The sequence below is a fragment of the Equus przewalskii genome, chromosome X (genome assembly GCF_037783145.1).
Source record: "Equus przewalskii isolate Varuska chromosome X, EquPr2, whole genome shotgun sequence".
NCBI lineage: Eukaryota > Metazoa > Chordata > Mammalia > Perissodactyla > Equidae > Equus > Equus przewalskii.
The window spans coordinates 6,129,128-6,153,192 of NC_091863.1; the positions used below are offsets into that span (position 1 = coordinate 6,129,128).

At 44.1% G+C, this 24,065-nt stretch overlaps 1 long non-coding RNA gene across 1 annotated transcript in view; it reads right to left on the reverse strand.

Annotated features, from left to right (window-relative positions):
* LOC103542728 (uncharacterized) overlaps window positions 1-23,738 on the reverse strand; it is a 59,081-nt gene extending 35,343 nt beyond the window's left edge. Inside the window, exons 1-2 of the long non-coding RNA XR_011536007.1 lie at window positions 22,971-23,738; window positions 21,279-21,883 (exon numbers count right to left, since the gene is read on the reverse strand). This is a non-coding gene — a long non-coding RNA (uncharacterized lncRNA). The remainder of the gene's footprint in view (window positions 1-21,278; window positions 21,884-22,970) is intronic.
* Between the last annotated feature and the right edge of the window lie 327 nt (window positions 23,739-24,065).

Below are 24,065 nucleotides of genomic sequence, written 5' to 3' on the forward strand. Positions count from 1 at the left end.
TTTGGTGTTTTCCTTTTCTTTATCCTTGATGTTAAAGTTAAATGTTTACTAAGCTGATCTGATAGAGAGCTGCCATTTTCTGATTATTGCCTATCTATTCATCTCCTTGCTCAGGGCTTTATAGCCCCTTTTCTATTTTCTTTTTTCAGGTATGAGGGCCTTCTTGAGGATTTCTTGTGGGGGGGGGGTGGCGGGGCAGGTCTTGTGGCAATGAACTGCCTTAGCTTTTGTTTATCTGGGAAAGTTTTTATTTCTCTGTCATATCTGAAGGAGATTTTCATTGACTAGAGCATTCTTGGCTGAAAGGTTTTGTCTTTCAGGATTTTGAATATGTCATTCCACTCTCTCCTAGCCTGTAAGGTTTCTGCTGAGAAATCCGCTGAAAGCCTGGCAGGGGTTCCTTTATAAGTTATTTTCTTCTGCCTTGCTGCCCTTAGTATATTTTCTTTGACCTTGACTTTTGCCAGCTTCACTACTATATGCCTTGGAGTGGGTCTTTTTACATTGACAAAGTTAGGAGTTCTGGAGGCCTCTTTCACATGGATTTCCAGCTCCCTCCCCAGGTTTGGGAAGTTCTCAGCTACTATTTCTTTGAACAAGCTTTCTGCTCCATTCTCCTTCTCTTCTCCCTTTGGAATACCTATAATCCTTATGTTGCATTTCATGATTGAGTCAGCTGTTTCTCTGAGAGCTTCTTCATTTCTTTTTAGTCTTAGTTCTCTCTTCTCCTCCCTCTGAAGCATTTTTTTTTTTTTTCCGGTAGCAGTGCTCCTTTATTCAGAGAATAGCATGGAGTAGCATGGGGACAGGACCCACGGGCAGTAAAGAGCTGCAGGCATACAGACAGGACCCATGGGCAGTGAAGAGCTGCAAACATGGGGACAGGACCACAGGCAGTGAAGAGCTGCAAACATAGGGAGAGGACCCATGGGCAGTGAAGAGCTGTAGCATGGGGACAGGAGCCATGGGCAGTGAAGAGCTGCAGCATGGGGACAGGACCCATGGGTAGTGAAGACCTGCAATGGGTTGAGGGTAGGGCTAAATTTATAAGGCATAGGTATGTGAGTTCTCTCTTTACAAGACAAAGGAAAGATTATGTAAAAACGTCATTAAAACAGTATCAATGTAGGTGGAGTCTGGTTATTGGGTGGTCCTATAACTTTAGATAAGGATCAGATTGGATCAGGTCAGGATATCCTATGCTTCCCCGCTACCTCCCCAAGGATGATACAGATCAGTATGTAGGCCAGGACACCTTGGGCTTCTCTCCCTGGGGCAGCCTTGATCCTCATCATAATACTCCCCCTGAACCCATTTGGCCCTGAAATCTTTTGGGGATATAGACGATGGTCAATCTTCTGTAACTACTTCTGGCTGTACAAGGTCATAGAGCTGTCCCTAAATGGGGCCAGAGGGGTACAGGCAGGAAGTCCTCTGAAGCATTTCTATAGTACTATCCTCTAACTGGCTGATTCTCTCCTCCATATTGTCAGCTCTGTTGTTTAGGGAATCCAGATTTTTCTTTATTTCATCCATTGTGGTTTTCATCTCCAACAATTCTGATTGGTTTTTCTTTACGGTTTCAATCTCCTTTGTGAAGAAGCTGCTGAATTCGTTAATTTGTCTTTCTGTGTTTTCTTATAACTCATTGAGTTTTTTTATGATAGCTGTTTTGAATTCTTTGTTGTTTAGGTTACAGATTTCTGTGCCTTCAGGGTTGGTTTCTGGGTACTTGTCACTTTCCTTCTGGTCTGGAGCTTTAATATACCTACTCACACTGCTTGATGGAGTAGATTTTTTCTTCTCATGGTGCTCTTATCTGGTCACAACTGCCACATACCACAACTGGATGGGGATCAGGTGCTGCATATTCTGGGCCTGGCACAGACAGGGGCTCCCCAGCTCCAACTACTAACTGCTTTTCTCTCTGAACGACCGATCGATGGCATATCTGGAGCACCGGGCAGGGGGAGGGGTACTCTCCTTCCCCAGTGCTTCCCCCAGCCCCCCCTTGTCTCTCTGTATGGAGCTCTGGGAAATTGCAGGACTGTGCACTTTCCCTTTCCCTGCTGCCGCTGCCAAGCTCTCCACACCATGCTCCAGACGATTCTGGGGCTGGAGTACCGGGCAGGGGTGGGGCACCTCTCTCATCTGCACACTTTCCCCTCTGCAGTTGCCACACTCTCCATGCTGTGCTCTGGATGATTATGGGGCTGGAGTACTGTGCAGGGGCAGGGCACCTCTCTCACCTGCACACTTTCCCTTCCACAGCTGTCACACTCTCCACACCATGCTCCAGACAAGGAATCACATTCTTGCTAATATTTATCAACAATGCCACCATACTATTCTCCATTTTTTAAAAAATGTACACAACTCCATTAGTCATTGTATTAGTTTCCTGTGGCTGCTGTAACAAAGTACCACAAACTGGATTGCTTAAAACACAGAAATTTCTTCTCTCACAGTTCTGGAGGCCAGAAGTCCAAGATCAAGGTATGGGCAGGGCTGGTTCCTTGAGAGGCCTGAGAGGGAGAATCCGTTCCAGGCCTCTCTCCTAGCTTCTAGATGTCTCAGGCTGTCCTTGACTTGTAGATGTTGTTCTCCCTTGCATCTTCATATCATCTTCCTTCTGTGTGTGCCTGTCTCTGGGTCCAAATTTCACCTTTTTATAGGGACACCAGTCATATTGGATTAGGGTCCACCCTAACAACCTCATTTTACCTTGATTAACTCTGAAAAGACCATATTTCAAAATAAAGTCACATTCTGAGATATTGGGGGTTAAGATTTCAGCATATCTGTTTTGAGATGTGACACAATTCAACCCATACAGTCACCACGTCTCTATTCCATATATTCGAAGACTGAGAAATGTATTACACTCTAAGTTGCAGTAAGTTAATGTTGAGAAAAGTCAAACAATAACTCTCCTCAAGGAATGGATGCATTTATGAAGACCAAAACCCATGTAGGTAGTTGTTCACCGTCGAACACACTTGTAAAGTAGACCAGGATATTTTCACTAGTGGTTTCTCCTTCTTGTAGCGTTCAGCAATCTATCTGGAAAAGAGCATTTTCTCCCCAATAGATCAGTCTATGAAAGCACTCAAATCACTTACATGTTCAAAAATAGATGGCATAGCAGATCGTATCAGAGGCCACCAAACCATCCATGGCTCCGCACTGCAGCCTCATGAATAAGACTCTCTCAGATATGGCTCCTCCGGTTCTGCCATCCCCACTCCTCCACTCACTTTACCCCACATGCATCATGCATTTCCACTGCTCTGAGCCTTTGTTCAAGCTACTCCCTCAGCTTCAAATTCTCCACTCTTTTTCACCTATTAAAATTCTTCAAGAGGCAGTTCAAAGGCTCTGTCCGCTGAGATCTTTGTTACCCACCTATCCATAATTCTCTCCTTTTCCTGATTTCTGCTCTCTTTACCTCCCATGAAGAACTGAGATTATTCTGCTCATGTTATGGCTACCTCTCTACCATCTGTCTTCCTGACCACAGCATAAGTTCCCTCAGGCCACAGCTCTGTAACCCCAAAAACCTGAGCTCACAGCAAGCCCTCAAGAAAATATCTACTGGCTAATTGAATGAATCAACAGATGAATGTTACTACGAAAGTCCAATGTGGTTACTAAGCTCACAGAAAATAATAATACTTTCTAAGAAAAACATTCATGATTTTTCCCTCAGTTCTTGGTCTATGCATTGAGGATTCAGCAGAACAAATCAGCAGATTAATAACAGCAACCAATTGATATCCAAAAAGGAAGAGACCTCATCATTTATGATGACTATGGATTTGAAACTATGCATTTTCAGGATAACTGTATTCTGGAATGTGTATTATCAATAGGTATTCCCATGAAAATACAAGCTCGTGTAACAAGAAGCAGAGGATAGCTGGAGGAAGAATGTCAAAAGAAGACATCTAGAATTCTTTTGATACTAAATAGGTTTTAGCAAGTTCTTGGAATTTATAAATATCACCATCTTTGAAATGCTGGGTGGGGAAGACAGTGATCTCACACTTTTCCTCTTTCCCTCTGCCTGGGATGTCCCACCTACTCTCCCCTATCCTGCAAAATCTGCACGTTTCCAATTGCAGCTCCTTTCCTAAGCCTTCCAGTCTGGAGTATCAGCTGCCCTGCCCCAAACTATCTCCTAGAGCTGAAGGACTACTCCTCTAATTCACTGCTTGTAATTCTCTGTTATCTTTTCCATGTATTTCTGTTTTAAATGCCTCAACTTGATTGCCAGCTCTTTGAAGACAGGGACTACATCATGTGTCACCACATCTTTGCAGTCTTAGTCATGTATCTTTCTTTGTATCTCTCCTTACCCGGAAATGTTTCCAACTTCAACTGAAAGTAAAAAGTTGAGGGGCCGGCCTGGCGGCGCAGCAGTTAGGTACACACATTCCGTTTCGGCGGCCCAGGGTTCGCCGGTTCAGATCCTGGGTGTGGACATGGCATCACTTGGCAAGCCATGTTGTGGTAGGCGTCCCACATATAAAGTGGAGGAAGATGAGCACAGATGTTAGCTCAGGGCCAGTCTTCCTCAGCAAGGGGAGGAGGATTAGCGGCAGATGTTAGCTCGGGGCTAATCTTCCTCAAAAAAAATAAAATTAAATTAAAAAATAAAAATAAAAAGTTGAAGCCCAAGGTTTTCAACACAGTTAAAATATCTTTTCCCCCTATATGTTTAAGGAATTGCTGACCAAATTAAAGGGTAAATCTGAGACAGCGGCGCCATTTCTGCACTGCCTAGCAGAGGTAACTACTCCAGGTCCAGGTTAATAGCACTAAAAATAACAATGATAAAGATCCTTAAATATGCAGGCTGAAATTTGCCACTAAAGCAAAGCAAATCTTTTCAATGACAAAGTTATTTTGAAATCCTATTTTCATTTCTGACATGTAATTATTACTATACAAACTGGGCTGAGAGCATTTATACTTTTTAAAAATATAGTCAAGAAGAATTGCAAGTGTAATTTTTTCTATAAGTTATTTGGAAGAATAGAAGGTGTCAAGCATTCTACTCTAGTATAATGTACTGAAATATTGGTTGTAATATCTACTGCGTTCAAATGTGAAGATTATATACTCATATATACACATATACATATGTATATATGTATTAAACACAAAGTATGTGTGTGTGTTGTGAGTGTATACACAGTTGGTCCTCCGTATCCACGGGTTTTGCATCCACAGATTCAACCAACCATGGATCAAAGGGCCTGTGATGGTTGTGTCTGTACAGAAGCATACACAGACTTTTTTTCTTGTCATTATTCCCTGAACAATACAGTATAACTATTTACAGAGCATTTACATGGTATTAGATATTATAAGTAATCTAGAGGTAATTTAAAGTATATGGGAGGATGTGCATAGGCTATATACAAATACTATGCCATTTTATATAACAGACTTGTGCATCCACAGACTTTAGCATCTGCAGGGGGGGTCTGGAAGCAATGCCCTGCAGATACTGTGGGACGACTATATATGTATACACACACACACACACACACACACATAGACTTTTGTTGTTCTGCTTGCTCATTTTGGAGCAATTTTATTGTTTGGGTTATTAGAGTTTGGGCAGTCCTCACTTCCCACCTTAGGCTATAAATTCGGCACCAGGAGTCCTGTGAGAAATTCTAGTTGGGCTTTCTATAGTTGAATCTCTCAGTCCTGCAGTTTTATAAAGCGGGGTTTGGCAGGGGGCAGGGGGGAGTTGTTTTTTAAATATTTGGAGTTGTCTCTTTCCTCCCACTTCATTAGATCCAGTCTCCCTCTTACAGAGAGCAAGTAACCAAGCTCCCACACCAGTCAGGGCTTACTCATCTTTGTGGCATGGGCTCATGGCCTTTCAGGAAGGACATCCACATATTTCATATTTGACCTATCAGATAAATGAAAAATGCTAATGGTGACAATTTCAGATCTATATCAAGAAGCCCACAGTGTCTAGTTGGTGTGACAAGGTAAAGTTTAAAAGAATAAGGAACACCACAAAGCAATGCAAAAGACAGCTATGAATATAAGAGTCCAAGAGATGAAGTCCTCTGAAGGGGAGGGGCCGTGTCTGACCAAGGAGGAGGTTATGCTTAGGCAGGCAACCTTGAAGTTAAGAGAGACAGCTCCGTACCCTTCCCACATACAAAACCAACCCTTGCCAGCATCAATGAGAACTCAAGCTATCTCTGATTTTTTATTGTGTACCCATCACTCTGACTTAAATGCTTTCTGATAGGGAAACATGGTGAACCCAAGCTGTAAAATCAAGAATGCTTCCCCCTAAATGCTTTAAATGGCTTTAAATGGCTTTCCCAGGGCTCTCTAGAATGGAGACGTGCAATGCTTCCATGCAATGCTAAATATGGTGCACAAATATCTCTATGTGGCCAGATGCACAATCAACCTTCCCTATGCGCCCAACCTCACGTTAAGGCTTCTATGCCACAAGGCGACAGCATTTCCCATGCCCCAGGTGATTAACCAGCCCAGCTCCTTTGAAAGGGCCTCCCACCTAGGAAAATGCAGGAGCAGTGCAGAATAGCCAGCTTCTGGTACAGAAGCTCCATGTCCAAGCTCAGCCTCCTATACCCCTAGTATCAAGTTCCCTGGTTCTCTGACTCAGCTTGGCCCTATGTTTCATCTCCCCAAGGTCACTTCCTGTGCCATTTGCTTGACAAGCCATTTTGGGCCAGTCTCATCTCATCCTAGTATCTGCCCCCTAGCATCGCCAATCACACCCGCAGCTGAGGAGCACTCACTCTCCTGCCAGCCAAGCCTGACAAGCCCTGCCATATGGGGCCAATTCCAAGACAGATGGGAACATAAGCTCTGCAGCTGCTCAAGGATAAATCTTAATCACAGCCTTCAGTCTGGAGTGATCAGCCACCAGCATGGTCATCCTTTCAAACTTCAGCTTATGTGAGCTCTGACAATATCTCAGATATTGCATAAGCCCTGCAGTTCGGAAAAAAACAGCACGATGGCAAGACATACACACACACACAAACACACACGTTTCTCTTTCCACCTAACTTCCAGAGAAGTGTGGAAGCCCCTGTGGGTCCCAGAGATGACAGGTGCATATTTACGTTCCATTTCAGTGTGGTTGACCTTCCACATGATTCTGAGTTCTCACAGCTTTAGGTTAATAGAGAGAATTTTCAAACCGCACCCTCAGACAGGTAGATAGCTCCACTCTGGGGCACAGAGGCAAGGCCTGTGGCTCTTCGCAAGAATTCTGAAAGAAATCACTCTTGATCTCCTGTGACACTACACACAGCAGTATCCACAGTCCCTTTTGTGTCTAGAAACCCCAGGACTTATGAATAAAGAGTTGAAGAGTTTCTTTCACAGGAGATCATTCACCACTTGTAACAATTGAGAACGCCTTGAAATCTGCTTTAGAAAATCATTTTTTCATTTTTTGAATTTGAATATTAGAGTGTCAAACCCTTGATGAATCTCCTCAGATCATTATCTTCAAAATAAACTTGTATTTTTCAGAAAGAATCACTCCTTTGACTAAACAAACAAACAAAAATGCATGATTTACATAAATGTTCATAGCATCGCTGTTCACAATAGCCAAAAGGTGGAAACAACTCAAATGTTCACTAAAGGATGAATAGATACACAAATTGTGGTATACATACAGTGGAATATTATCCATCCATAATAATGAGTGAAATACTGATACATGCTATAACATGGATGAACCTTGATATCATTATGCTGAGTGAAAGAAGCCAGACACAAAAGGCCAAATATCATGTGATTCCATTTATATGAAATGTCCAGAAGAGGCAAATCCATAGAGACAGAAAGTAGACTGGTGCTTGCCAGGGGCTGAAGGAGGGGAAAATGAGGAGTAACTGCTTAATGGGCAGGGGGCTTCCTTTGGGTGGGGGTGATGGAAATGTTCTGGAACTGGAGAACGGTGGTGGGTGCACAACACCATGAATGTACTAAAGGCCAGTGAATTGTACACATTAAAATGATTCATTTTAATTCATGTGAATTTCACCTCAATTTTTTTTTGGTGAGATTGGCCCTGAGCTATCATCTGTTGCCAATCTTCCTCTTTTTGCTTGGGGAAGATTGTCCCTGAGCTAACATCTCTGCCAATCTTCCTCTATTTTGTATGTGAGATGCCTCCACAGCATGACTTGCTGAGTGGTATACAGATCCACACCTGGAATCCAAACCCACCAACCCCAGGCCTCTGAAGCTGAGTGCACAAACTTAACTACTACACCACTGGGCTGGCCCTTTCACCTCAATTTTTTTAAATGCATGATTTAAAAGGTATGAAGTAGATTTTGTTACATTATCTATAAGGTCATTGTTCCAAGAGAGTTTATGTTTTCTTTTGTTGAGAGAAGCTGTTCGAGATACCTATAAAATCTTATTTTTGTGCCACCTTTTTAAATGCCTCTTAGAGGACTCTAAGAATAAGTGATTCTAAGGGAGGAAAAATTCCTACCCTATAGATCTGGCAACCAAAAGGCAGTTTATCTTCCCAAAATCAAATAAAGGAAACAGAGATTAAGACATGTAGCTGGGCCACAATAGGTGGATTAAAGCAGAGGGATCTGAAGTTTTACCAGGTAAAGAAAATGATAAGATAGTACAGCCCCGGGCTATTAGAAAAAAAACACCCACACATCTGTGGAGCCCAGCAGCACCAGCAGCACCTGGGAGCTCCTTAGAAATGCAGGCTCTAGGCCCCACCAGAACTTCAGAGCAGAGCCTGCCTTTGAGCAAGAGCCCCAGGCATCCCCATTATCATTCCAGAAGCAGCTGACTGGGTCTTCTCCCTGAAGTGGTGTTATTTTGTCTTCAACAAAATGCCTCTACAAGTCCTCCAAAAGATGTCTTCACAAACCTGGCTGCACAAGGCTCCTCTCCTCCCACCAGGTCACCTAAGAATGTTCTATGCTGCCCACACTCAGGATCCCTACAAGGGGCAAGACTCTGTCAAGCAGTGCTACAGGACCTAGAAGCCCACGCAGAATTTCTACCTAATTTTTATCACCCAAGACTTTGCTTTCTCCCTTAGCAGCCTTCTTTCCTTTTCCTCCGTCTTCCCCCACTGATAAGTAGACCAGTTGGTTCTACTTCAGGCCACCTATTTCTCAGTTCTCCTACATCCGGGCAGATCCCTTTATCTCTCTTTTCAACTTTTATTGCCCACAAAAAATCACCTCTAATTCCAGTTGATATGCCTAAAGGTAGTGCTCAGAGGACTGCAGAAGAAAGATGATGGCGGCTCAGAGCAGCCGAGCAGCAGCAGAGGTGGGGAGAAACAGTGAGATCCTGGATCTATGTTGAAGGCAGAGCCAAAAGGATTTCCCAATGGATTGGAGGGGACTGGAGAGAAAGAGAGACAAGAATGACTCCAAGGTTCTCGGCCCTGGCTACCTGGAAGATGGAGTTCCCACTGCTGAGATGGAAACAGCCGTGGGAAAGGCAGGTTTGGTGGGGAACATGCAGTACACTAAATGGTGGTAGAATTAGGTATGTGCGCCGACCTAGGAGGGTTCCACTCACGGAAACTGCCACATGGGCCCTTTCTCACAGCAGGTGCTATACGTATGGACAGATGGATCCCAGCCATGATTATGCATGCACGAAAACCCATAACCGTGGGAGAGGGCAACCTAATTACTGCATTAAAAGACCCTCCCTTGGGGTTGCTTTTGGTGGCAGGGACTCCATGGAGATTCCTAAATGCTTTGTGCTGAATATCAGGTGCACAGAGTGAGACACAATGCCAAGTCTCTCTGCAGTCGCACAATCTGACCCTTGAGAAGGCTTCCCATGACCTTGCCTTCCTGATTTCAGGAAGCAATCACTTGGCGTCTGGAAAAACAAAGCACTACATCTCCAGAAAAAACAAAACAAAACACAGCTTCCCCCACAGAGGACAGATGCCAACCACCATGTGTATGGAATATGTATATTATAAAATTATACAATATTTATATGTAATAATAATATAATATGATATATAAGAATTTTAAATATAAATACACGTATTTGTATATAATACATTAAAATTGTATTAAAACAATTATATATCATGTATAATTACAGAATATATTTTATATAATACATATTTATATTTCAGATAAGATATATTCTATAATTATACATAATGCATATTATATAATAAATATTAATGTGTATGATCATTAATATATTTTTACTAGCATATACAATAGCCTTTAAAAATTACCAAACCATAACATGCACATAGGTCCCAAATTAATACTTGACCATCAAAGGCTGTCTGCTCTCTAGATGCCCCAGGCTAACATGGGGTTGTCATCAGTGGACATTCTGACCTCGTTGCTGAACTGGCTCCACTCCTCACCTACCCCCAGCTTTCCCCTTGGCTCACAGAAACACACACCCACCATCTACTTCTGAGCCTTTTAAATGTATCTTCTGTGCTGTTAGTCATCAGTTAACTTGAATGTTTAGAAAGACGCAAGGAAAACTGGACAGAGAATTCACCTGAGCACCATGAATGGCTCTCAAAGACGGAACTCAGCATAAGAGAGAGATGATCAACCAGCAGATGAGGACTGGGGCACAGGCCACTAGGTGTGCCAGCTCAGGGAGGTGCCAGAAAGTGACTGTGAGGGACAAGCCAGAGGTCTGGAATGAGGTGAGTGATTTTGGATCATTCCCATAGCCCAGACACATATAGGGCCAAGTGTGAGTGAATGGTCACTAAAACAGGAATCATTTCCGTCCAGGCACTATTTTGTTAAGTGGACTCCCATCTCCACAAACTGAACATGGATCAGTTAGGGTAGGATAACTGCTGTAACAAATGGCCCCACTGGTTTAACAGAATAAATATTTATCTCTAGTTCACAAAACATTCCAACACCCAAGTTCCTGCTCTGACGGTGCTCCTGTACACCTCTCCTTTTTCCCACTTGGAGATCTGCCAAACTCTAGAGCTGTAAGAAGCTGCCTTCCAGGCACACCAAGGGGAGAAAAGAGAGAGCACGGGGCACTGCACATGCAGCTGTTTGGGGCTAGGAGTGGGGGTGGCGTATGTCATTTCAGTCACATTCCCCCAGACAGAACTCAGAGATATGGCCACCCTATGTGCCGGGGAAACTAGGAAATGCGGTCTAACTGTGTGCCCAGGAGGAACAGGAAACCAGTGCAGTGAGCCTCTGCCACAGGGCACCAGGAAGGGACCACAAAGACAAGGAAATCAGGGAGAAAACAGTCATGGAGGAAAGAGCTTTTAAGAAATGGTTTTACCCCGTTACGGAACATCTTTACAACTCCCACTGTTCTCTTAACCCTGGGCTTAAACTATAAACAACCGCAATAACACAAGGAAAACAATTAGGTTGGGGGGATAAACTAAAAGCAGCTGAATCCACACAAGGGGACATATAACTAATCAGAATTAACTAAACTAGAGCTGCAGTGGTAGCTGCCAACCCCATCAATAACAAAGACAGGAGAGAAAACTTCAGCTCAAAGTGCCTAGGCAAGTGTGTCTGCCTCGGTCTCATTTCAGACCCACTTTGCCTTTCAAAGTCCTGGTTCTTCTATCATTGTCATTATTTGAAACCAGGGGTCAGCAAGCCAGGGGTTGGCAAACCACAGCCCGCGCGCACAGCCAATCCATCACCTGTTTTTGTATGGTCCGCAAGCTAAGAATGACTTTTACATTTTCAGATGGTTGGAGAAAATCAAAAGAACCATAATATATCGTGACCCATAAAAATTATATGAAATTCAAATTTCAATGTCCATACATCAAGTTTCATTGGCATATAGCCCCATTTATCTGTTTAGATTCTGTCTGTGGCTGCTTTCACACTACAACAGCAGAGCTGAATCCTTACAACAGATTATATAGCTCACAAAGCCAAAAATATTTATTGACTGGTCTTTTACAGTAAAGTTTACCAACCTTGGTCTAAGCCAAGCTGGTTAATTTCTGTTATCAAAATCTGTTGTTGAATACACCGTGTTTTTGCTTCTCAGGATGCAGTATGTTCAATGTTCAAGTTTTTCTGTTTCTGCCTAAACCAAGTAACACGTTGGCAATTCTTGGTCTACTTCCCTTGCTTCTGCTGTTCCTATTCATCAGTTCATACTACACAGGTATCTCAGTAAGGATAGCAGCTACAGTGACCCAAGATGATGGGAAGCCCTCTCTGTTTTTCCATGCATGAGCTGGGAAGATTTTGCTAAACCTCAAAAGTTTTAGGTAGAAAAAGTAATCCTCAGGCCTCTGTGTGTTCTGAAAGGTTTCCCACCATTTCTTCAAAGTGTTATCCTCCATGACTATTTTCTGCGTCTCATTTATAAACACCACTGCCTCCAGCTGTACCGGCTGGGATTCAAAACTACCTCCTTTGCTGGTGATTTATCATTTCACTATTTCATACATACCCTACATCAGATTCCTAGGGCTGCCATAACCAAGCCAACGCCAGCATTTACTCAAGTCTGTCTGAATTCAAAACCCAAAATAATTCCCACTAGCCCATCTTTCCAGCACTTTCTCTACCCTAGAATAAAACGCCATGAATCTATTTACATCCTCCCTCCCCTCACCCCATATATAGACCCACTGGTTCCATCCTACATTTTCTGTTCTATGGATCCTTTCTCTCTGCTGGAAACAAAGTATCTACTTTTCTCTTCAATTTTCATCAAATCCAGACTTTAATTCCTAAACTCAACTTTGTTTATCATTTCACTCTTATCTATAGTTAACATAATTAGATGGAGCAACGTTGCAGCTAATAAAAACTATTAACACCTTTTTACAACTGTGTAAAGGTTTATAATTTTATCATGGTTTTTTCCATTACCTCATATAGTTACAAAAAAACTTTTTTTTCTTTTCCTTGTGATGAGAGCTTTTAGGATCTACTCTCTTAGCAACTTTCAAATATAAACATACCATACAGCAGTGCTGACTACAGTCAACATGTTACACATTACATCCCCAGGACTTATTTATGTAATAACTGGACGTTTGTACCTTTTGACCACCTTCACCCAATTCCCCCACCCACACCCCCGACCTCTGGCAACCACAAATCTGATCTCTTTTTCGATGAGTTTGAGGTTTTTTAGATCCCACATATAAGTGAGATCATACAGTATCTGTCTTTCTCTGATTTATTTTACTTAGCATAATATCCTCCAGGACCATCCACATTGTCACAAATGGCAGGAATTCCTTCTTTTTTCATGGCTGAATAGTATTCCATTGTATGTATATATATGCGTGTGTGTGTTTGTTGTATGTGTAGCACATCTTCTTTATCCATTCACCCATCAACAGACACTTAGGATGTTTCCATGTCTTGGTTATTGTAAATCAGGCTGTAATGAACATGAGGGTGTAGATATCTCTTCGACATAGTGATTTTATTTCCCTCGCATAAATACTCAGAAGTAGGATTGCTGGATCATATGGTAGTTCTATTTTTAATTTTTTGAGAAACCTCAATACTGTTTTCCATAGTGGCTGTACCAATTACCACATTTTTTTGTTACTGTTTTTTTTTTTTTAAAGATTGGCATCTGAGCTAACAACTGTTGCCAATCTTCTTTTTTTTCCTGCTTTTTCTCCCCAAATCCCCTCAGTACATAGCTGTATATTTTAGTTGTGGGTCCTTCTAGCTGTGGTATGTGGGACGCCGCCTCAACGTGCCCTGACAAGCAGTGCCATGTTCGCGCCCAGAACCCGAACCAGTAAAACCCTGGGCTGCAGCAGCAGAGTGAGCAAACTTAACCACTCAGCCACAGGGCCGGCCCCTTCTTACTGGTTTTAACCCACAGCTTGCCCAGCAGATCCCTCTAGATTAGCCAGATTCCTGGGCTTGTTTCTGTGGGCCCACTGTAGCCCATGTACAGGCCAGCTACAACTTCCCAAGACATCTTGGCAACTCAGCTTCCCACATCACACTAGTTACATAACTATGCTTTGGGCAACTTTTGCTGTCATTTGTAAGTACTACTGGATGAAGCTATACATTTTTCATAAATTTTAGGTCATTTTTGCTCTTCCAACCACAATTTACATGTAGCCTATCAATAATCTTTCACTTCTGCAAGTTTCCATAATGCCATACATCCATGGGCAATTACCTGATATAATCACTAAATAAAATCCTCAAAGCTTGAAGGTATTTTAAAAAAAATTTTACTATTAAGTAGTGGAAATACCACCACCACCACCACCCCCCCACACACACACTCACATAAAGTTGTGAGCCAATTCCTATTACATAAAGTTACAAACTCTACTATGAAGTGATTATTCCTTCTCATAGGAAGAGAGAGAAAGAAGGCAACACTAGCTACCCAGATCCAGAAACTGGAAGTACTACAAACCACCACCAAATGGTCTTAGCTAAAACAAAGACCAAGCATTTCATAATTTAGCCAAGATAACTGTATCCAAGTTAACTCATAACAACGAATTAATGGCACAGATGGTTGTCATGCTGACTTCATTCTGGCTTTACATAATCTAGATGTCAGATGACACATAGAGACAAGACATTAGAATAGTGGGCATGCTTTGGATTCCCCAGAACCTTTGACCTTAAATTTATTTTTTTTTTTTTTGGAGGAAGATTAGCCCTGAGCTAACATCTGCTGCCAATCCTCCTCTTTTTGCTGAGGAAGGCTGGCCCTGAGCTAACATCCGTGCCCATCTTCCTCCACTTTATATGTGGGACACCTACCACAGCATGGTTTGCCAAGTGGGGCCATGTCCGCACCCAGGATCCGAACCAGCGAACCCCGGACCGCTGAAGCGGAACGTGCGCACTTAACTGCTGCGCCACTGGGCCGGCCCCTAACCTTCTTAAATTTAAACTACCTCTTAAATCCATCTGAAAATATTCAAGAATGCACTGAGGCCTCTGGATTTATGGTAACATTCTGATCATCTCTCCTTTCTCTTAGCAAAGCTAACCACATTTGAATACTCTGAAAGGTTTAACCACCTCAACAGATTTCTAACCAAAGCAAGTGTGAAATAATTTCCCTCGCTTTGTATGCAAAATTCTTTATGCAAGTAAGTCAACAACACGGAGAGGAGATAATGCAATTCAACAGGCATGAAGACAGGGCTTATGGAAGATGTATTTGCTAATATTATCATATGAAATTGTTTCTTTTGTTTTCTTAAGTCTCAGCTGGGAGGCCACCGGCAACTGAAACAATGTTCTCCCAGTGTAGCATGGTTTTCAAATGCTTTAGGGGATGAAATTACTTTCTAATCATGAAATCCACTAGACTGTGGAATAGCCTAATAAGGGAAGTCAGGGAATCCCAGCGGCTTTGGGTCATTCTAAAGTTAACACACAGGGGTCCGGCACTAACTCGCCTAAGCCAGTGCTGAAACTAAAGCAAGGAAGAGGCCTGGAGTGAGACAGAACACAGGAGCCCTGCCTCCTGGCCTCCTGGTTGAGAATCTAATTCTCATAGCGGCCTCCAGGGGTGAGAAGCTTGCAGAGTCAGGGGAGGTGACACACGCTGGGGAGGGTCGGAAGAGTTTGGAGTTTGTAGTGGAATTTAAAAATCAGTATATTCACTGTAGAATCTTCTAAGTTTTGACTCTTTCAGAAGAAAGGTGCTGATCATGAATAATTATAGTCCACTCAAAAGACTTACCCTGATGGAGGAGCACTGAGGCACTGATGACGAAATGGGCCATCAAAATACCCTGTCGCATGCCCCCCCACTCAACCCTGAGGATTCAGATGTTTAACCTGCATTTTCCCTTCTGCTCAACCCCTTGGGGATCCTATTATGGGAGGAAAGGAAGAGGCCTCAGAATCTGCAAAAGGTATAGAGTTCGCCCTGGAGCCATGGGTCCCAAATGTTTAGCACCAATGTGAATCAGCAAGCCCTGGAGGGCTCACCAACACAGAGGCCAGCCCCCCCTTCCCATTCAGCAGGTCCCAGGTGAGACCTGAAAATGTGCATTTCTAACAAGCTCCCTGCTTTTCCATCTTTCCAGAACCACCACGTAGAGTTTAATTAAATAAGCTGGGGGGGGGGGGGGGGGGGAGGGGCAGCCAGTGGCATAGTGGTTAAGTTCCTGTGCTCTGCTTCAGCAGCCCAGGGTTCGTGGGTTCAGATCCCAGGCACAGACCTACACACTGCTTGTCAAGCCATGCTGTGGCAGTGTCCCACATGCAAAAAATAGAAGAAGATTGGCATAGACGTCAGCTCAGCAACAATCTTCCTCAAGCAAAAAGAGGAAGATTGGCAATGGAGGTTAGCTCAGAGCCAATCTTCCTCACCAAAAACATAATACTAATAAGCCGTGGGGAAGATCTGAGATCCTGATGGCAAGCTCACTCTTAGACGTGGTCTCTTGATTCTGACTCCTTGGTGTTTTGTTGCTACATATTTTCTATAATACCTGTCTGATTGTTACACATTTTAGATTCAGATGAGAGGCAGACAGCCCAGCTTAGAATTGCAGCTTCTGGGTTACTGTGTGGTTGGTCTGCAGGAAGTCTCTTAACTTCTCTCTGGGAATGAAGAGAACCTAAGTAAGGACATCACTGGGGGCTAAGAATGACCTATGACGATGCAAGCAGAGCACTTAGACAGCAGGTGTGCAAAGCATCCAAGAAATTCGGTGGCTGTGTCATTTTTACTAGCCTGTAATATGACTCATATAACACGACCGACTAATAAATCAACGTCAGTGAATTGCAATTCCTTAAAGCTGCCGAGTGCAGCCTCTGCTTGTGTTTCTGGGGCTCCAACAGAGCTAAATATGTAGTTTACAGCCTCCTTGGCCCAGACGATACTAAGCAGAAGTAGAGAGCATGTTATGCTTTTACATTTATGAAGAAGACTTAGTAAGAAATTGGAGAAAAATATGGGAATAAATATAAGGAAAGCTTAAGGAGTAAATGATGTGTGTACTCCTTAGAAGGAAAAACATGGTTATGTATCGAGGTAAATACTGTGCCAGATTTTCAGCTGATGGTGTGAGGGTTGCCTAGGAAGAAATGGGATTTTATAACCATTTGATTTTTTTTTAAAAGAGGGAGGGACAGAGAGAGGGAAAGAAGAGAAAGAGGTGGAGGGGGAGACCAGAGAAAGGGAAGCGAAAAAAAGAAAAAGGAAATGAAAAGACAGGAAGGGAAGCAGAGGAAAAAGAAAACGTGCCTCAAAGCATCAGTGGGTCTTTATTTAGTTGAACCCACACTGCCTGCGGTGGCCTGGTGCAGCGGTGTTTTGTCCGCTGCACCAATAAGATGCTGTTCTCACAGTCTAAACAGCAAGTGGAAACCCAACCATGGCATAGAGACGCACAAGACTCAGCAGCCACCTCAGCCCAGGAAGCTGCTGCCCTTCACAGGAGCCCCAGGACATCTTTTGTTACCTGAGCCCTTCACCCTGGTCTCCAGGCAACAGACTCTCTCATCTGAGCAGGGATGTCTGCTCCCAGCACTGCTGCTCCTGTTCCTTCCCGCTGTCCCTGATTGCTAAGAGTTACTCTTAACCTCTCTCTTCCGTAATCAGTATGCTCCTCCTGACCCATTAATTCCGTCAAGCTGCAGCCTAGTATTTGGGGCCTCAAAATCACTTCTGATTGCATACAAACATTAGAGCAAACAGCAACGGTGGGAAAACAAACAAAAACCAAAGCAGAGGAAAGGTTACCACAGGTTATGTACAGTGACTAAATAGAAACATGCAAACATAAATGTATGCACACACACATATGATGTGTACATACATGAGTGCACCTGCACACATGTGCACATATACACAGAGGCACACACCTAAATACATGCATACACATGTATGCATATACACACATACAAGCACACACATACACATGTGCGTGCACACACCTGTACACGCATGCACACTGTTAAATTAATTAAACAAGGAGGCAATTAGACTGAGCAGGCTGTAATGCTGTGGAGGCCTGAGTAAGCAAACTGAAAGCCAAGCCTGTAATGCCTCGAGATTACAAAATTGACCTAAGGCCCACCTATCACAACAGCCAACTAGCCTTGAAGCTCTAGCGAATCAATCATTTCCTTACTTTGCTTCCGCCTTTTCTCTGTAAAAGTCTCTCCCAGCTCCTGTGGGTGGAGCGCTCCTAACCACTTCTGGTTTGGCACTGCCTGATTGGAATCAATTTTTGTTCAAATAAGCACTTAAAATTTGTAATATGCCTCAGTTTAGCTTTTAACAACACATACACAGATACCCATACACACACATATACACACATGCACGTGTATATACACCCACACATACTAATGTAGTAAACTCTCTTTTTCAACAACTAAGAAACAGAATGAGCTGCAGACATTCTTAAGGGTTTCTTTCAAGGCAGAGGTCATTATTTAAAATTGAGAGTTGAGGCAAGAACATTCTAGACTGAGACTTTGAACTTGGGCTGCCACTATTCTTCAGTCACAGGTTGGCATCCTGCAATGAGCCATGAGGGGTGGTGGACATCATGTGTTCTCTCATCCTAACGACGGCCTGGCCATCTTAAGTTCCTCTGAAGCACAAGGAAGCTTTCCAGAAGTGGACACTGAGTCAGAGGAAGGCAATGGCCACTGCCTCTCCCGTATTAACCTTCCACTAATGTGCTGGCCATAATTTGGCATATCAACCCAAAACTCGCGTATTCCAAGGTTTGCTCCTGGATGAAATAGACCAGTCCTGCTCTCCCTGAGCTGAAGCTAGAAAAATGTGAAGCAAACAGAACATGGAAAACAGTAAAATAAAATTAGATCAGCTCAGAAAGCAGAAGACAGGGACCTCCTCCCCTCCTCCACCTGTCTGCTCTCCACACTAGAAACTAGGTCCTCCCAGAAGGCAGGCAGGTGCCCAGGTGAGGTGCAGGTCTGCGAGAGATGGAAGGACAAGGAGAGCCCCCTCTGCACACCCTATTCTCTGTCGGCAGAGCAGCCAGCTCCACTGGGTGTGAGCAAAGAACAACAATTCATTCAAGGTTTTCAGGATGCCTAAGGGCATCAAAACCCTCACAAGCAAAGTGCCTTTCTCCTCTCCCTTTAAGTCTTTACTCCTATATGTGTAATAAATAAATAAAAGAAGTGCCACTGTGTTTCCAGTAAAATGACACCGTGAACCTACTAGTGGTCTTCCGGCTGTCTGGGTGCTTGGCAAACATCTTTAACATCCCTATTAAAACCTGGCCTGCAGCCCCGTGGCCAAGTACTTAAATTCGCACACTCCGCTTAGGTGGCCCAGGGTTTCACCAGTTCAGATCCTCGGCGCAGACATGGCACTGCTCATCAGGCCATGCTGAGGTGGTGTCCCACATAGCAGAGCCAGAAGGATCTACAACTAGAATATACAACTATGTCCTGGGGGGCGGGGGTGGGCTTTGGGGAGATGAAGGAAAAAAAAAGATTGGCAGCAGATGTTAGCTCAGGGCCAATCTTTAAAAAAGAAAAAAAAACCCGGCCTGGATCTGCAGGGTCCGAACAGAAGGAGAGGAGTAGCGCGGCAGGGCCCCCTGGAGACAGCTAAGCAGAGGCTTCAGAAGGGCTTCTGCTCCTGATCTCTATCAGACAATTTTAAGTAATCAGGACAACTCAGCTTGTAAATAAAAACTAATTTTCAGAGTCAAAAGTTGAAAATGGAAAGATTTTCTTTTTGTTTAGTGGTATGGTTTTAACCCAAAGGGACAACCATAAGAGAGTTATATCCATCAAGTTCTGATGTCTAACATCCACCATTATATGAAGCGTTTCCAGTTGATTTTAATGCCATTTTTGTTCCACATGTTCAAAAGTTAGTAAGATGAACATCAGTAATGTTCATTAGGGATTAACATTAAATTGTTTAGCTGTCAACAGTAGAAAGAAAAAGAAAGCCAACGTATGGAAACATTGTATTTTCAAAATTCTGTGTGTGTGTTTGTATGTGTGTGCATGTGTGCATAAAATCCTTGCGGGCGCCACACTATTTCTACAGTTTTTCATTTCAGGGATGCTCAGAAAAATTACATTTCACTTTAGTCTTGTCTGCCCCAGGAACAACTCATTCTGTTTCAGCAATAATCAATAATCACAATGAGAAGATGCTTTCTGGTAATTGTACAACATAAAAATTTAGAGTAACGCTGATGTACCAAATGACCTCATTTTTGTTGTAATCATATTAACCGACTGTGCCAGCTAACTCACTGTGATTGGATTAGGTTAAACATCAGCTGAGGCTCATCAGGCTCAGTTTCCACTTGCATTGCAGCATGTACTGTCTGATCTGTCCCTTATAACCACATTCACGTTTGACGCATAATGCAATTTAACTGCATATCATAATCACGACAAAAATAGAACAGAAGGGAAGAGGCACCAGTGACTAATCTCATCGACCCCTCACAAGAACCTTCTCTCTCCCAGCTTACAGAGGAGCACACAGATGCTGAAGATTAGTAACTTGCCCAGGGCCTCACTGAGCCAGGCTGGATGCTTACCCGCTCAACCCGCCTAACCCATATATATTACCTGCAAATCCTTCACTGTCTGCAGATGAAAACATACAATTTTTCACCCAACCCATGTATGTTTCCATTTTGGCTCCTGGGCAGGGCTCTAACATCATATCTTTGCAAGCGCAAAGGGCAAAGAACAGAAATCTCACCTTCGAAAGTACACAGCAGGATGAATGATACATAATACTTAATTCTAGCAGTCTCCATGGCTTCCCAAAAACCAGAGGCATACTGCACCTGCCCAGAGACTCAGATAAACTCGTTGGGGAAATGTTTGGCTCCTTGATACTCTCTAGAGCTGGGATTCTCGATTTTTTAAATTCAATTACATTTTTAAATATTATTTTACCTTTTTCTTCGAATTCTCAAACCATTTCTGATTTTCTGCAAATGAATAAGTACCAAAAAGTACTTAAGTACTTAATAAGCACCACTAAAGTGCTTAATAAGTACTGACTAAGAACTGAAAAGTACTTATTCATGCCACAAACAGGAAATATTCTATGAGCACTTTGCAGCACAAATATTATCACAGTTCAACAAAAGGGCTTTGCAGGAACTTCTTATTGCCACAGCTGGGCCCTGAACTATGATGTATTAGTTATCTACTGCTGCGTAACAAATTTCACCAAAATTTAGCAGTCTAAAACAACAACCACCATTACCTCCCACCTCATAGGTCAGGAATTCGGGAGCAGCTTACCTGGGTGGTTCTGGCTGAGGGTCTCTCATGAGGTTGTAGTCAAGATGTTGGCCGGGCCATAGTCATCTGCAGCCTCCTTGACCAGGGCTGGAGGAGGGTCCAATTCCAAGATGGGGTGTGGACAGAGATGGCAGTTTGTTGTCTGGCAGCCTCAGTTCTTCACAACAAAGACCTCTCCATGGTCTGTTTAACCGTTTTCATGATATGACATCTGGAATCCCCCAGAACAAGTGATCCAAGAGAGAGCAAGGCATAAGTGGCAATGCCTTTTATGACCTATCCTCCAAAGTCACACCCCATCATTTCCATAATATTCTATCAGTTGCAGTATTGTACTGGTTACCCACATCAACATGGAAAGAACTGCACAAGGATGTGAGTGTCAGGAGGGAAGAATCATTGGGTGCCATCTTGGAGGCTGGCTACCTCATTCAGTTTCCCAAAAAACAATGAGAATTGTCAAAACCCACAGACATGCTGGAACCTTGATGGGAAAACAAGAGTCAGGACTGAGTCTAAGGCTTGGAGATTGGCTCACCTTGTACTAGGATGTCCACCAGCCCAAATGTCAGCACCCAAGGATTCACTGCAAACACAGGGTTCATCTGAGATAAGGAAGATATCAAAGATCAAAGGTGATCCAATCCTGAGAATGGCTCAGGTAGCCAGAGATTGGAAGCAAGAGAATCGCTTGGAGTCAAAAAGACGGGCAGTACTGTCTCCAAATGGTCCACTAAGCTTGGGGCAAGCCTCCAGGCAGCAGCCGGGGAAAGAGCGCCCTGAGAAAGGAGTTGGATCATGGTAGGTCTCCAGGCTGTCACGTGAATGAGGGGGCTCCTCCGGAACCAAGACACGAGTGGGAGGCCAACAGGGAGTGCAGGAGCCCATGGATGCCCATGACCCTTCCCCGAAACATCGTCTGCGAGGCAAGGAACACAGCACAAATTCCAGAGCCCATTCCCGGCTGGATCTAAGCTTCTGACTGACTGTCACGGAAAGCTCTCGAGCTAGAATTTAAAAAGGAAGGAGAAAACACAAGATGGTGCCCACCACCCTCTGTGCCGGGAGAGAATCCCACCCGGCCCCCAGATGTGTATCAAGCCACGTGCCCGCCGCCCAGTCAGACGCTCCGGACCAGCACAGGAGCCTTCCTCACACCCAGGGGAGGGCCTCCCGCGGGGTGCCAGCCGCAAGCCCTGGAAGAGCCATTTCTTGAGGGTCTCGTGGACGCGAGCCTCGATGGTCTTCAGAGCTGGGTGGCTGAGGGGGCTCGTCTCTCAGGTATCAGCCTTAAAAGCGGGGGTGGCTGAGGTGGGGCTCCCCCCTTGGCCCCTCAGGGAGCAGCCCCGGGTTCCAGTTCCCTCGGGGAAGGGTGGGGTTGCCGGGCTTTCTCTGTAGCAGCCACCCAGCCAGTCTGTACGCTTTCCTCAGAGCACGTCGTTTCCTCGGTAGCTGCGGAGCGGGCGCGTCTGCGGGAGGACGTGCGCCGCGGAGCCGCGACGTCACCGCCTTGAACGGGAAGAAGAAGGCTGTGCCCGGAAGTGAGACGGGCCTTCCGCCCGCGGACCTGACAGGAGGTCTGAGGCCTCTGGGAGCGGAGGGAGTCGTGCACCACAGGCAAGTTCTTCATAGCAGCATGGTATCAGTGAGGGGACTCTCGCCTGAAACTAATAGAGGCGTACTGTTTGTTACGTGACGAGAATCTGGAGACAGGCAGTAGTTGGCATTGACTGAGTGGCGGGTGTTTCTGGAATTCTCTGGGACTTGCACTCATTTTCGCCAGATGGCTGCTGTCACTCCCGGCATGGTATCTGTGTTCGAGGCAGAGGTAGAGGGAAGGGGTCAGTGCCTACGATGTCTACCCCTTTCGTCAAGAAAGCAACTTTCCTTGGAGGCTCCTAGGAGATTTCCGTGTACGTCCGATTACCCAAAGAGAGGCTGTGAGACCAACCTGGGCCACGAGAGAGGCTGGGCAAGGAGAAACTGACGAGGGAGACAGAGGGCAAAAGAGACGTTAGGATTCGCCCTACACCAGGGTCTTCCAGAAACCCCTATTCCTCTTTCAGGACGCATGGCTTTCCCAGAATTACACATTAATACAACTTTGCCCAAAGTATATTTTCCAGAACAACAGTTCTTCGAGTTCCTCCATGAAAAATGAGGATTTTATGGGGGAAAAAAGAGATGAATGTTCTGCCATTCAACATGCACAAAGCAAAATCTTAACTGGCTCTAAGAAAGCTCTTGACTCCATGTGGCAGATACTGAGCAGCCTAGATTCCATTTCCTCCTTCATTCTCAGGAAGAGAAGGGTGACTTAGTTTACTACCATAATGTATTCTGTTAAAATAGTCATCTTCCTAGACTCCCTTGAAGCTGCAGGTAGCCATGGGATATTGTTCTAGCTGATGAGACTTAAGTAGGAGACTCCTACAGATTTCAGGGAAAGTTTTAGCTTTCCTGATGAAAGCATCTTTCCTCCCTCCCTTTCCCCTTCCTCCTCTCTTTTCCTGCCCCCTCCCCCCACCTTCCTGCTTTCTTCTGAGCCTACAACATACACATTTGAGGAAGCCATCTTGCAAATACAAGACAAGTAGCATGCAAATAAGGATACAAACTGAAGACAGGAGAGGGGAAGGAGACAGATCCTGAGATGCTGGTGAGAACGTGAAGTTGCTGCAGCTTCTTTGTCACGTGCAGCCAAACCCCAGCAAAAGTGATATGATTAGCCCAGTATTGCCCAAACTCATCTGGACACAGAAACTCTTTTTCCTTGTAGAATCTATT